Genomic DNA, 12,851 nt, shown 5'->3' with positions numbered 1-12,851 from the left:
CAGCGGTTCAAGCGCAAGCGCAAACAACAACGGCGACAAAGGACAACCCTGCCTCATGCCACAACCGAGAGCGAAGGGCGCCGAGGCTCTGCCATTAACCACCACCTGCGCAAGCGGCTGTTCATACAGGAGTTTAACCCAAGTGATGAATTTAGGGCCAAAACCGAACTTGGCGAGGGCGGCCCACAAATACGGCCACTCAACCGTGTCAAAGGCCATCGAAGCATCAAGAGAAACCAAGATGGCCGGCTCACGAAGAGATCCCGCCCTCGCGACGACGCCATGTAGACGGCGAAGATTGAGAGCAGTATTGCGCTGGGGGATAAAACCGGACTGATCTGGGTGAACCAGTCCGCTGATCACCGTGACCAGTCGATTTGCCAGTATTTTTGCCAATATCTTCGGTTCAGCGTTCAGAAGGGAGATTGGACGATACGATGAGCAACGCTTGCGGGGCTTACCATCTTTATGAATGACCACAATGGAAGCCAGCCTCTGGTCCCTGGGGCCGCAAACATACGCAGCAAATACGGCGCCATTTTGTCTGGACACAATTTATACAACTCAACCGGTATACCATTAGGGCCCGAAAGCCTTCCCCGAGCGAAGGGAGCGAATGGCAAGCGCAACCTCATCGGCGGAAAAATCAGCCTCCATTAACACCTCGTCCGACTCCGAGAGACTGGGCAACACAAGGTCACGAAGTAACAAGCACGAGTCCTCCTCCGGGAGGCCCGAAACCGGGGCATATACGACCCGAAAATGCTGAGCAAACACCTCAACTATCTCCACCGGGTCCACGACTCGCACTCCATCATCTCTCTCAATCACTGGCACCACACGATTCAATCTGTCTCTCCTGTCCAGCCACGCAAGCAATTTCCCGGCCTTATCACCCACATCATAAAGTCGCCCTTGCTGCATGCGATGCATCGCCTCAGCAGCGGCAGTCACAAGTGCCCTGTATTCAGTTTGCTTAAGAGCCAAAACATGCAGAAATCTGAGGCGTCACTGCAGCCTCCAACCGCCCCTCGAGCACCGCAATCTCAGATTCCAAACGCACCACCTCCTCTTGGTTGCGCCGTTTCTCATCGGCCACAAGGGACAAGGTCTGACCTCGGATCACCGTCTTGTAGGCCTCCCACAATGAAACCGGGGAGGAGACAGAACCCTCATTTTCTGCAAAGTAATAGTCCACACATTTGACCACCTCGGATCTGAGTCTAGGGTTCTGAAAGTGCCACGGATTGATCGGGGCGATACGGCCCCCGTCCCCAAACAAACGTCTAAGTGAAACCATATCGGGGAATGGTCCGAGATCCCCCTAGCCAAGTGTCTGATTTCACGCACCGAGGCCAACTGCACCATAGGCACGACAATATAATCAAGTCTCGAGAGACTACCGTGAGCCCCCGAATGAAAGGTATACTGAAGTTGGCCAGGGTGCAGCTGCCTCCAACAATCGGCCAACCCAAAGGCATCAAGGAATTTCCCCAACCACAACTGCGATGCAGGGAGGAGACGGGGGGGGCTACGATCACTCTCACCATTTGCCACTGAATTGAAATCGCCACCCAGCACAAGCAAGCCCTCGGGCAGGCCCAGAATGACCTTGCCCAAGTCAGCGAACGTGGTAGACTGCAGCCCAGGCGGAACATAAATAGACAGTATGGAGATCAATTTCCCCTCCCATCTCCCGGTAACGCCAGCATAGCGGCCCCTATCATCTAACAGTGTGGTATCCACCTCCAAGGGAAGGGAATTCCTGACCAGGATACCAGCCCCCCTCGTTCCCGAGGTGAAGCCGGAGTGCGCCACCAGACGATAGCCTCTCCTGTGCAAAGCGTGGCACGTGTTGCCCACCAAATGGGTCTCCTGAAGCAGGACCACATCCGGGGAGCACCTCTTCAAGTATTGCAGCACAATCCCACGTTTTATCCTGTCCCCAAGACCATTAACATTCCAGCTCAAAACCCTAAGCCCCCTACCCCCCATCCCTGAAGCAAACCGACCGCACTCCCCACCTCGAAACAGTCATGTGAAAGCAAGTGATAAACAGAGCACAGCCTCGAAACAAACAAGAAGAAAAAAGCCCCCCCCACCCCCAAGGAACCCAACAGTGTCGAACCCCCCACCCTGCACCCCTGCGGTAGACCCAAAAGCCACCCCAACTTGCAGTGTGCCTGTCGCCCCATTAAACTAACCTACAGAAAGAGAGAAAGAAATCCCCAGAGGAGGAAGACCCCTGAGACCCCTCCACACCCCCGGGCAGTCACATAATACTCAAAACACAGTCCGGCAGCCCCTGCGATGTAATCCGGCTCGCCAACGTAGACTCACTGCTCCTGGTCCTCCACTCCTCCCTCGGCCCCTCCCGAGTCTTCCGGGCCATCGGTACGCTTCGGTAAAGTGTCCAACCAGTCACTCACCACCTCAGGGCGGTCGAAGAAAAAGGCACGCTCAGCATGTTCGATCCTCAGGCGGGCCGGGAAAAGCATGGCATACTTCAGTCCCAGGTCCCTGAGGCGCCTCTTCACGCACGTAAAGCCCATCCTCTGTTTCCGGACAGCTTGCGTGAAGTCTGGATAGAAACTTATGGAAGCGTTCTCAAATTTAATGGGCCCAGTGGTTCGCGATGCCTGCAGGATAGCGTCTCTATCGCGAAAGTTAAATAGTCTAGCTATAATAGGCCGTGGAGCGGCACCCAGCTTCGGCTTGCCTCCCGGAACACGATGGGCCCTTTCGACCGCAAAAAATTTACTTAGGCCCTTCGCCGCCAGATGCTTCAACACAAGGTCCTCCACCAGGATATCAACAGGCATATCGGCAGAATTCTCCGGGACACCAACGATGCGGACGTTGTTGCGCCTGGCCCGGCCCTCAAAATCCTCCAACCGATTGGCAAATAGGTCACAAGTGGTCCGGAGATTACGGACCGTGGTCTGGAGGTCCGAGACATCCGTGGTCAGACTAGCGGTCTTAAGATCAAGAGATTTGACACGCTCATTAGTTTTCCCAAGGTCCGCTCTGATAAGGGAAACATCAACCGCCACTGTGTCTATTTTAGCAGCCAGGGTTTCATACTGCTGGCCCATGCTGGATTGAATACTCGCAATGGCGCCCATCACGTCTTCCAGAGTAGGCTCCTCGTCATCAGGAGCACCGTCCCCAGCTTCCTCCAGGGCACCACTCGATCCGCCCGGGGAGCCCTTGGGTCGAGTAAAGCGATCAATGGTCTGAGATTGGGTGGCCCCCCCTCGGGACGAACCTCTTGCGCCGCGTCTCTCGACCACTGTCCTGCCCGTCATGACCGGGGAGAAACTCCAACTGGAATTGCGAAACTCGGACAAAACAGCCTCCGTCGTGGCAGGCGCCGAATTGCGAGAGAATAAGGGCACAGCACAAGACCAGGCCAGCAGTTGCAGAGTAAGAACTCCAATCGGGAAGTGGGCTGGCACAAGGAGCAGAAACGAAACCGAAAGCTCACCAAGGGCAGAGGGCGTGGCCCACCAGCCGTTGTTGTTCGATTGCCACCTGGGTACCTCGGGGACTCGAGCCCCCGGTTGGCATACGTGGTAGGCCACAAAGTTCAGGTCGCAGTAAGTCCAGCGTGCGACGGCCAAAACAAGTCACGAAAAGAGCGCTGGCATCAGCAGGGCGTCAATGAAAAATATCCGTCGTCAGAATCAGGATAGATGACAGGATAGTCGCCGGAGGTGGAAGGGGTCCCGGGAGCTCTTAGCTCACGCGTCCATCTTGGAATCGCGCGAAGCCCCTCCCCTGGGGGCGAGTTTCTTGCTGCTTGTAGGATCGCATCCCTGTCTCTAAAATTGAAGAGTCGAGCAATGATCGGCCTAGGGTTAGCGCCCGTTTTCGGGCGTCCCCCCGGGACTCGGTGCGCCCTTTCCACTGTGAAAAAATCGGAGAGACCTTTAGGCTTCAGGTGTTGTTTGATCAGCTCCTCCACATACAGGTCCATCGCTCTTGTGTCTTCCGATTCCGGAACCCCTATTATGCGGAAGTTATTCCGTCTCAAGCGCCCCTCCTGATCATCCAGCTTGTCACGCAGTTCCTTGTTTTCCTTCGAGATCCGTTCCATGCTTATCTGCAGTTCTGAGACATCCTCCACCAAGGACTTGGTTACTACCTCCATTGTATTCACTTTTTCTGACATTTTATGGAAGTCCGCTCTTATCAATGTTATTTCCTCTGAGATCGATCCCACTGTTGCCTGCACTTGAGTTAGGGCCCGCATCACATCATCCAAGGTCGCTTTTTTCCCCCCGCCGGTTCCGCGGGTTTGCCCATTTGCATTTTAGCGTCTGTTGGCGAGGAAGTTGTTTTATCATAAGCGTATCTTTCAAGACGGGATTGCGCGGTCCCTCCCTTCGGCCCCTTACCGGCCATCTTGGTGATCACGTCCGTAGCGTCCCGCAGAATTCTGCCCATTGTGGGTATCGTCGCTAGTGGTGCTAAGGCTGTTGGGAAGCAGCCCCGGAGTGCCTGGGTCAACCAGTCACAGTGTCCACTAGTCGGCGGACTTTCCTCCCCTTCCTACCAAGCCAGTGGGTGCGACCATCGCCTTGCGCCGCGCTCAGAGTACAGACTGTTTGTGGTCTAAATCAAGTGTTTATGGCGTCTGATGGTCCGCTGCCTCCCCTCACTTACGTTTTCCTGGTGCACGTCGCCTGTGGGATTAGTGTCCGGGGTGGGGCAGCCCCGGATGCCGTCCTTGTCGTTCCTCCCCTCAGCAGCTAGTGGCAGGTGCCGCCTGTGGTCGCTTCAGTTTTAAGGCCGGTCTCACTCCGGCCACAGCCGGTAGGCGCCAATGTGTCTGCCACTGGAAATGCGTGTGCAGCGGTCCTCAAGCGTCGCGCTCGGGGGTACTGCCGCCCGCAACGTGAACCGCCGTGCAGTAGGGCTGAAGAGCTGGGTTGCTTGCGCCTTTGCCCCGGTACGGAAGTCCGTGTCACCGTTGCACACGATGGGGTGCGGGGCCCAAGGAGGCCGGGTTCGTGCTCGGAACACCGCTTCCCTCCAGCGGTGTCCGAGTCGGGGCTGTGTGCCTGCGCGCCACTTCCTGCAATGGCGCCACTGCTCGATGGGGAGCCCCGGGTTCAGTATCTTGGCTCACCCGGGAAAATGTAGCGTGTGCGGTGCCACCCTTTGATCCCTGCCGGCGGCACCGGGTCTCGTGCAGGCTTGGACGGCTCTCTCACAGTTCCATGCCCCGGGCTCTACCGTGCTCGGCGGACAAGATGGCGGCTCCGGTCCTAGAGTCGGCAGGGCCGTCCGATCCTACTGCCGGCCGGGTGCGCTCCCGCTACTCGCCGAGTCGCCGTCAGTGCTGCTAGTCCCTCCGATCCCGGGCACCTCTAGTCCGGTGTCGACGCTGATCCGCTGCTCCCTCCGTCGCCCCGAGCACCTCCACGAGCGGGCGCTTCCGGTGCTTCCTCGCTTCGCCTGCAGCACTTCCTGTCCGCTCTCCGCGCCAGGCAGCTCCCCGGCTCCAGTTCTTCTTAGCGGCCTGAGCGGGCCACCCACTTAACTTCACTTCCCTCCGTCGGATTTACGTTTCGCTTGTCTCAGTTTGTGCCGCCCGGTCCTGGGCTTCGGTACCTTCCCGCAGAGAAATATTTTGCACCGGATCAGTATTCGGATCTTCCAGGAGGCCGCTTCAACCGCGGAGCTCGCCTTCTATGCTGCCGCCATCTCCGGCTGCTAGCCAGTAAACCATTTTTGAGGATGATTTCTAATGTATAGAGACATGTACAGTGCATGATGACATTTACAGTCACAATGCTATAATTGTAAAGATAAATGTGATATGGTAACATTTAAGAGAATAACAATCTCGATACATAAAAAAATGTACTAATACTAATGAGAGTGTTCATTTTTCATTTAAATTGTTGATTCTTTATTGAAATATAGGTATTTCTTTGGAACAGTGCACACTGCATGCAGGCCTTCTCCTGCATCCCTGTATAGTATTCACATTGTGTAGCCAACACAATTTGGTAGTGTAGCACCCATTTTCAAAACTGAAAAACTAGTTAATCAAATCGACTGTGTGTGCGCCTCTTCCCAAGCTTTTTCCTGCATCACAGAACAGCCTCAGAGAATAGGCTCTGAACTCTGCAGAGGAGCCCAGCTCATGCATGGGCACCCTCTCACACAAAACCAAGCACTCTGCCTCCAGGATTGATACGGCCTGCCATAAGACTGACTGATAGGCTTTTATGTGTTAGTGTTTAAAGCTAGATATAGGTAACCTATATCTTAGTAAGGGGTGCATGCGCCACCTTACCCAGGCTGCAGTAGCAGTCCTGTTGTGTCATTTTGGAAGGCTTCCAGGGGTGGCATAATACATGCTGCAGCCACTGGTAGGCCTCTGGGGTACCTATGCCCTGAGTACATAGTGTGCCATATACTAGGGACTCACATGGGTACCCCAGTAACCTGGAGTATACCTAAAGTACATGCAAGCATTTTAGAGAGGCAGCAGCTAGGCTGGAGACCTGGATAGCAGGGCCCCAGCCAGACTAAAGTAAAAAAAACAATGAAACACCAGCAAAAAGTGGGGGTAACCATAGTAAGCAGATCCAGTCACCCCAAGCTGGATTCCTTTGGCTGTCTAATTTTAAAAATGTATAGGTTTGCTAGTTTTCCCTAGGTGCCAGCAGAGCTAGGGTTCAATATCTACAGTTAGGCACTTTGCAAAAAAAGGGTCAGTTTTCAATGTGATAATCTGATGTGTTCACGTTGCGTTTTGGGCCGTTTCGTGTCGCGGGCACTAGGCCAACCCACACAATTGAGGTACCATTTTTCTCAGAAGACTTTGCGGAATGCAGGTAGTGTAGAATGTTGTGGATCCATGCAGATACCAGAACTTTCCACCACAGAAATGTGAGGAAAATGTGTTTTTTGTTGGACAAAGTTTGAGGTTTGCAAGGGATTCTCGGTAACAGAACCTGGTGAAAGCCAGACATGTCACCCTATCCTGGATTTCCCTAGGTGTATAGTATTTAAAAATGTATAGGTTTGCTAGGTTTCCCCAGGTACCGCCAGAGCTAGGGTTCAAAATCTTCAGCTAGGCACTTTGCAAATAAAAAAGGGTCAGTTTTCACTGTGAAAATGTGATGTGTACACGTTGCGTTTTGGGCGGTTTATGGTCGTGGGCACTAGGCCTACCCACATAAGTGAGGTAAAAATTTTCTTGGAAGACTTTGGGGAATGCAGCATGGGTAGAATTGTGTGGATCCACACAGATTACAGAACTTTCCACCACTGAAATGTGAGGGGAATTGTTTTTTTTTACACATTTTGAGGGTTTGCACGAGATTCTGGGTAAGAGAACCTGGTGAGAGCCAGACAAGTCACCCCATCCTGTATTTCCCTAGCTGTCTAGTTTTCAAAAATATATAGGTTTGCTAGGTTTCCAAATGTGCCGGCAGATCTAGGGTTCAATATCTACAGCTAAGAACTTTGCCAAAAAGGGTCTGTTTTCACCGTGAAAATGTGGGTTGTCCACATTGTGATTTGGGCCGTTTTTTGTCGCAAGCCCTAGGCCTACCCACACAAGTGAGGTTCCATTTTTCTCAAAAGATTTTTGGGGATGCGGGGTGAGTGGAGTTATGTGGATCCACGCAGATTCCAGAGCTTTCCACCACGAGAATGTGAGGGAAATTTGTTTGTTTTTTTACACATTTTGAGGTTTGCAAGGGATTCTGTGTAACAGAACCTGGTGAAAGCCAGAAAAGTCACCCTATCCTGGATTCCAATAGGTGTCTAGTATTCAAAAATGTATAGGTTTGCTAGGTTTTCCCAGGTGTCGGCAGAGCTAGGGTTCAAAATCTACAGCTAGGTACTTTGCAAAAAAGAGGGTCAGTTTTCACTGTGAAAATGTGATATGTCAACGTTGCGTTTTGGGACGTTTCCTGTCGCGGGTATTAGGCCTACCCACACAAGTGAGATACCATTTTTCTTGGAAGACTTTGGGGAATGCCAGGGGGTTGAATTGTGTGGAGGCATACAGATTCCAGAACTTTCCACCACAGAAATGTGAGTTTTTTTTTTTTTTTTTTTTACAGATTCTGAGGTTTGCAAGGGATTCTGGGTAACAGACCCTGGTGAGAGCCAGACAAGTCACCCCATCTTGTATTCTCCTAGCTGTCTGGTTTTAAAAAATGTATAGGTTTGCTAGTTTTTCCTAGGTGCCAGCAGAGCTAGGGTTCAATATCTACAGTTAGGCACTTTGCAAAAAAAGGGTCAGTTTTCAATGTGATAATGTGATGTGTTCACGTTGTGTTTTGGGCCGTTTCATCGCGGGAACTAGGCCAACCCACACAATTGAGGTACCATTTTTCCCAGAAGACTTTGTTGATGCAGGGAGTGTATAATGTTGTGGATCCATGCAGATCCCAGAACTTTCCACTACAGAAATGTAAGGGAAAATGTGTTTTTGTAGGACAAAGTTCGAGGTTTGCAACGGATTCTCGGTAACAGAACCTGGTGAGAGCAGAACAAGTCACCCTATCCTGGATTTCCCTAGCTGTATAGTATTTAAAAACGTATAGGTTTGCTAGGTTTCCCTAGGTACCGGCAGAGCTAGGGTTCAAAATCTTCAGTTAAGCACTTTGCAAAAAAAAGGGTCAGTTTTCAATGTGAAAATGTGATGTGTCCACGTTGCGTTTTGGGCGGTTTCCTGTCGTGGGCACTAGGCCTACCCACACAAGTGAGGTATAATTTTTCTTGGAAGACTTTGGGGAATGCGGGGTGGGTGAAATATTGTGGATCCACGTTGATTCCAGAACTTTCAACACAGAAATGTGAGGAAAATTGTTTTTTTACACATTTTGAGGTTTGCAAGAGATTCTGGGTAACAGAACCTGGTCAGAGCCAGACAAGTCACCCCGTCCTGTATTTCCCTGGCTGTCTAGTTTTAAAAATGTATAGGTTTGCTAGGTTTCCAAATGTGCAGGTAGATCTAGGGTTCAATATCTACAGCTAGGCATTTTGCAAAAAAGGGTATGTTTTCACAGTGAAAATGTGGCGTGTCCACGTTGTGTTTTGGGCCGTTTCCTGTCGCAAGCACTAGGCCTACCCACACAAGTGATTAACCATTTTTCTCAAAAGACTTTTTGGGATGCGGGGTGGGTGGAGTTATGTGGATCCACGCAGAATCCAGAGCTTTCCACCACCGAAATGTGAGGGGAATTTGTTTTTTTTTTACACATTTTGAGGTTTGCAAGTGATTCTTGGTAACAGAACATTGTGAGAGTCAGACAATTAACCCCACCCTGGATTCCCCTGGCTGTCTAGTTTTAAAGAAATGCATAGGTTTTCTAGGTTTCCCCAGGTGTCGGCAGAGCTTGGGTTCAATATCTACAGCTAGGCACTTTGCAAAAAAAAAGGTCAGTTTTAACTGTGAAAATGTGGTGTGTGCCCACGTTGCGTTTTGGGCCATTTTCTGTCGCAGGCACTAGGCCTTCCCACACAAGTGAGGTACCATTTTTCTCGGAAGACTTTGGGGAATGTGGGGTACATAGAATTTTGTGGATCCACGCAGATTCCAGAATTTTCCACCACAGAAATGTAAGGAATTCTTTTTTTCTTCGAAATGTTGAGGTTTGCAAGGGATTCTGGGTAACAGGACCTGGTGAGAGCCAGACAAGTCACCCAATCCTAGATTCCCTTGGTTGTATAGTATTCAAAAATATATAGGTTTGCTAGTTTTCCTAGGTGCCGGCAGAGCTAGGCTTCAAAATCTATAGCTAGGCACAGCTATTCCCAGCTATTCCCCAATGTCTTGGAAGACTGGGTGGGTAGAATTTTGTGGATCCACGCAGATTACGGGAGTTTCCACCACAGAAATGTGAGGAAAATTTGTTTTTTTTTTACAAAGTTTGAGGATTGCAAGGGATTCTGGGTAACAGATCCTGGTGGGAGCCAGACAAGTCACCCCATCCTAGAATCCCCTGGATGTATAGTTTTAAAAAATGTATAGGTTTGTTAGTTTCCCTAGGTGCCGGCAGAGCTAGGGTTCAAAATCTACAGGTAGGCACTTTGCAAAAAAAGGGACAGTTTTCACTGTTAAAATGTGATGTGTCCACGTTGTGTTTTTGGACTTTTCCTGTTGCGGGCGCTAGGCCTACCCACACAAGTGAGGTACCATTTTTCTTAGAAGACTTTGGGGAATGCGGTGTGGGTGGAAATTTGTGGATCCTGGCACAGGTATGCAATAAATACTTTACAGTAGTAATGCAATTTGCAAATAGTTTGAATTGCAATTGTAAATGTAAATTGATGTGATTACAGTAGTGTTACTGATAAAGCAATGCTTTTCAGAATACAGTACATATACTTTGTATAGGATTTTTATAAAAATTACAGGTAAGTTACTTTAAAAAAAAAAAAAAAGATTTATTGACAGATCGCACACAAGGCGCAGCACTCCGCACTCCGCACTCCGGAGAAACTGCAAACAGGTTGACATCAGCAAATGAGAAGCAATCTATACATTATTTTAAACAGAATATGTACCCCACCCCCCCACTCCCAACTCCCCCCGCCCGGATTCCACCCTATCCCTCTGTACAATTTCGTCTCGTTCTTGAAAGAAGTCACATGAATAGAACAATGTACATAATGCCGCACCCGTGGCCCCTTCACACCAGTCCCGTGCAATCCTCCTGTTGCACTGGTGGCTCTAACCACAGACCCCTGTAATCTGCCCATCTCTTCCATATTTTATAATGTTTCCTAGAGCAGCCCCTGGCCTCAAAGATAGGACGCTTCAGCCCCATACAAAAATCTAGTCCTTTCTTTCAAACCACAACCGGAGGAGCCCGGGGGTCTTTCCAGGCCTGAGCCACGTCTCTCTTGGCAACAGTAAGGCCCAGCAACAACAGATGCCTTTTATATAAATTACCACCCACCCCTTCCAAGACATGCAGGAGGCCTAATTGTGGAGTATGAGGAAGGTCCCAACCCAACACTTCAGACAAACAGTCCCATACCTCTGTCCAGAACCCAGCCAAAGCTCCACAGTTCCATACCCTGTGAAGGAAGATGCCCACCTCTTGGCCGCATCTCAGACATTCGGGGTACTCAATCAGACCAGCCCGCCACAGTCTCTCTCTAGTGTAATAGGCTCTATGTAGGTATTTGAATTGGATGAGTCTTAGGCGCATTGCAATAGCTGCACCTCTTGGGGCTTCAAGGGCTTCCCGCCAATCTTCATCTTCCAGCTCTCCCACATCCCTTTCCCAGGATTCCGGTAATTTGTGAAGAGAGGAGGAGCAATGTGTAACCAGGGTCTGGTAAATGCGGGTTATTTTCTTTTCTTCCAAGTCTCCCATAAATACCTTTGCTTCTAGCAGGATAAATTCGGGCAAGGAGTCCAGTCTCTCCAAGCTAGGTGCAATGGCGTGGCGGAACTGCAAACATTTAAAGAACTGGGTTTGAGGCATGCTAAACTCCTCACTAAGCTCTTGAAACGATTTAAGGGCCGTGCCATTCAGAACATGTCCCAACGTTGAAATTCCTATAGAATCCCAGCCTCGGAAGCCCTGCAAGGACGCCAGTGCCGGCAGCCGACCATTTTGCCATAAAGGGGTCTCCTCAGTTAGCTTACCCCACCATCCCATGTGACGTAACGCCTGCCTCCAGATGTGGAAGGATACCTGGGTGGCCTTGGGCAACCTCTTCCTTAACCTTGCAGAGTATAAAATTGTGTGTAGAGTATCAGGCTCCATTAGGTATCTCTCAAGGGCATACGCCGGGTTCCCCTATCCCCATACCACCATTCGTTCAAGATCAGGAGATGAGACGCCTGATAGTAAGACAGAATATCGGACAATGCCAACCCTCCACAATATGTTGATAAAAAGGAGGTGCGCAGCGCAACTCGCACGGCACCCCCCGCCCAAAGGAATTGTCCCAGCACCAAATTAACTTGCCGAAACCACTGAGGTGAAATCAGGTACGGGTGATTCTGCAATTGGTACAGCAGGCGTGGGAGGGCAACCATCTTGAAAATAGCCGACCGGCCATAGATAGTAAGGGGCATACGGGACCATGTTTTTATCTCTGTCCATACCCGGTCCCAGACTGGCACTATGTTGCGCTCCCAGGAGACCGCGGAGGAGTCTGTTAAAAACACTCCCAAATACTTAAGGCCCCCGGTCGCCTCCTGCAGCGCAGACGCCCATGATCTGAGTCCTGTGCGGTCTCCCAGCACCCATAAGGTAGATTTACGCAGGTTCAGGTAGAGCCCCGACGCTTCGCCAAATATTCGCATTATCTCCAAGACCCTTGGCCCGACCTATTCAGATTAGTAAGGAAAAACAGGACATCATCCGCGTAAAGCGCGATTCTATCCGACGGTCCTGTCTCCCATTCAAAACCTCACAATTGTGCGTCTATGCCAGCGGCTCCACAGCAAGGGCAAACAAATACGGCGAGAGGGGGCACCCCTGTTGAGTACCTCGTCTGATGGGAAATGCAGTAGATGTGACCCCTGCCACCCTCACAGAGGCCGTCAAGTCTGAGTATAACAGCCTCTGGTACGACATAAAGCGGGGCCCAAAGTTAAGACATGGGAGGAGTGCAAACAGGAAGACCCAACTCAAGGAGTCAAAAGCCCTGTCTATATCTGCCAGCAGGAGCGCCGCCTGTTCCCCAACGCCCCTAATTGCCTCCACCGCAACTTGCGCGCGTCTAATATTGTGTCTCGTCGCCCTACGGGGCATAAACCCAGCCTGATCCGGGTGGATCAGCTACGCTATATGGGGAAGGAGGCGGTTTGCGAGCGCTTTGGCCAGTATCTTAGCTTCGACGTTTAGAAG

This window comes from Lissotriton helveticus, chromosome 3_1 (assembly GCF_964261635.1).
Source record: "Lissotriton helveticus chromosome 3_1, aLisHel1.1, whole genome shotgun sequence".
NCBI classification, from domain to species: Eukaryota; Metazoa; Chordata; class Amphibia; order Caudata; family Salamandridae; genus Lissotriton; species Lissotriton helveticus.
This window is presented reverse-complemented; position numbering follows the sequence as displayed.